Below are 2636 nucleotides of genomic sequence, written 5' to 3' on the forward strand. Positions count from 1 at the left end.
TCGGTTGGTGATAGGACGGTGATCTCGCATACACCTTGCCGACGAGAGTTTGTTTTTGGCGCCCACCGTGTATGAATATGAATCGGGGAGGGAGTCAATTTCGGCTGAGGACACACTGTGTTTTGGTGCCTACCATGTATGAATCCGGGTGAGAGGCGGTTACGTCACGTTTGGGTGAAATTACAAACCTACCCCTATCAAAACCTATAGAAATCCAGCAGATAGGCTTTGCGTGGCAGGGATAGGCAGTAGTAATTTCCATCTCGCAGATTGTGGTTTCGGGCGGTTACTGCGACTTTCCCCGCTTCGTTCAATTTTTTTAGAGTGCACGTTTACCGTGCCAAATCAATTCGAATCCCGTTTGTATCCTATTTTTTTCGGGCGGGATCCATTTTCAATTGCAATTACATTCTATATACATCATTTTTTATATATACTTTCAAAAGCACAACACCATTTATACATAAATATGATTTACAAATGGCATGATCTCAGATTCATAAGGTTGTATCCATCAATTTGGATTTTCAAACATTTGAAACCACTTTATGTTGAAATCCAGTGTATGCATTCCTTGCTAACTGTCTCCGATTAATGTGTGTTTCATGCGGTTTTTTTTACTTCTCAAACATGTATAATGTGTTTCACACACGCAACATATAGTGTAATCCCATTTAGACATTAATTGCATATAAACCATGCATTGTTTGTAATTAAAGAATCTAAGGATCACCAATATTTATAAACTATATAACATTACACGTGTGCCCAAATTCAAATGAATATGCATGTTTGATACACCAATTTGTGTTATGATATTATCGATGCCGTGATCTCCAGTTTAAATATTTGAATCCCCTTTAATCCAGATATTCATCTCATATAGCTATCACTCATTCTTATATAGGACTATCTCTCTGGACCTATACGCATTCATCGTCTCTCAGGTATCTCTCGTGCTACCTGTATGTCAACAATGATCTTTTATCTTCATAACACACTGACGGTACTCTCTCCCTCGACCTTCATCACTCTATCTCTCTCTAAGTATATCTCGCTCCCTGCTATGTGTCTCTAACTATGATTCTCCATGTGGAATCTCTTTCTCTCACACAAACACAAAACTTTGTCTCCCGGGGTCTCATTTCTCTCTACTATTCCCATGTGTGCCACTTGCACACCCCTCATACAGAGATGTCTTTCGCTACTTAGATATGAGAACCTACAACTCTTCCTCTTAAATATCTCTTTCTCACACACAAACACAAACTCTGTCTCCCAGGGTCTCATATTTCTCCATTGTTCTCTTGTTTGTCGCTCACACACACTCTCTCTCCCTAGAGATATCTTGCGTTCCCTCATATGTCTCTCTAGCTATCACTCTCGTTGTGAAATATCTTTCTCTCTCGCAGACACAAAACTCTGTCTCTCGAGATCTCATTTCTCTCTGATATCTGTTTGTATGTGACTCACATGCACCCTCTCTCTATCTCTCTCACACCCACACACATAACTCAACCTTTTGATCCACTTGACTCCTATCTCTAATGCACACTAGCTAGCATCTTTATCTTTCTATTTATCTGTTTCTCCATCAACCTTCTTTCTCGCCCTCACTCTTGATTCCTATCACGCACACTACATATGTTTCTCTCTACATGTAGTCAAGTGCCCTCTCACACACATATATAACTTCACCGTCTGAACCACCCGACGGTCATCTCCAACACCCAAACTAGCGGATGTCCCTCTAGCTAGCATCTCCATCTCTTTATCTATCTGTAGTTTCTTTGTCAGCATTTTTTTTCTCGCACGGAGTCTTGCTTCCTATCGCCCACACTATATATGTCTCTCCATACATATGCATTTATAGGTTGATCTCTTTTGCACAATCGTTGTGCCTCACTCCCTCTGCTCGCCATAGATGCATGCTCCAGCCCACGCCACTATCTCTTAAAGACAAAAACACATGCTCAATTGTCGGGCCTTCTTCCCTACATTCTCACATGCATGCATGTTGTCATACCGATCCGTCTCTCCCATGTCGTTGATCTTATGACTTATGTCTTCTTTCTTTTATCTCAATCATGCGCGCACGCACACACACACACACACATCCCACGTATACATGTATACCTCTCACACATGCACGTTCAAGGTCTCTATGCCTCCATACGTAGTTAATTACCTTCAATCCTAACGCCACATCGAATCGTTCTCCTCTTGTGTGCACATAACTTCCACCTGGATGGGTAAAACACACACTCACACTTAACAATCTCCTTCTAGCTACCCCCCTCCTCTCACTCTTCCCCTATATCCCCGAAACCAATAAGACCATCCCTTTGTTTAATTCCCGCCTACATGCACCATCGATATATAGTAGTCTTCCTTGGTGTCTCTTGAACAAACACATTCTCTCGACGTCGACTCCTCTCACACGCACACATCTCCTCTTCCCTCTCTACGGACATTTTCTCTCTCGCACCCTATCGTTGGTGGCCTCTGCCATACACATCACCTCTCTATCATGAAGCCATGCACACTTAAATTACATCCGCCACAGAGGACTCCGCGACACACACACACACACACACACACCCCACACACATATTAAGACTCCATCTCTCTCTCTC

The sequence above is a fragment of the Triticum dicoccoides genome, chromosome 3B, assembly GCF_002162155.2.
Source record: "Triticum dicoccoides isolate Atlit2015 ecotype Zavitan chromosome 3B, WEW_v2.0, whole genome shotgun sequence".
Classification (NCBI taxonomy): domain Eukaryota; kingdom Viridiplantae; phylum Streptophyta; class Magnoliopsida; order Poales; family Poaceae; genus Triticum; species Triticum dicoccoides.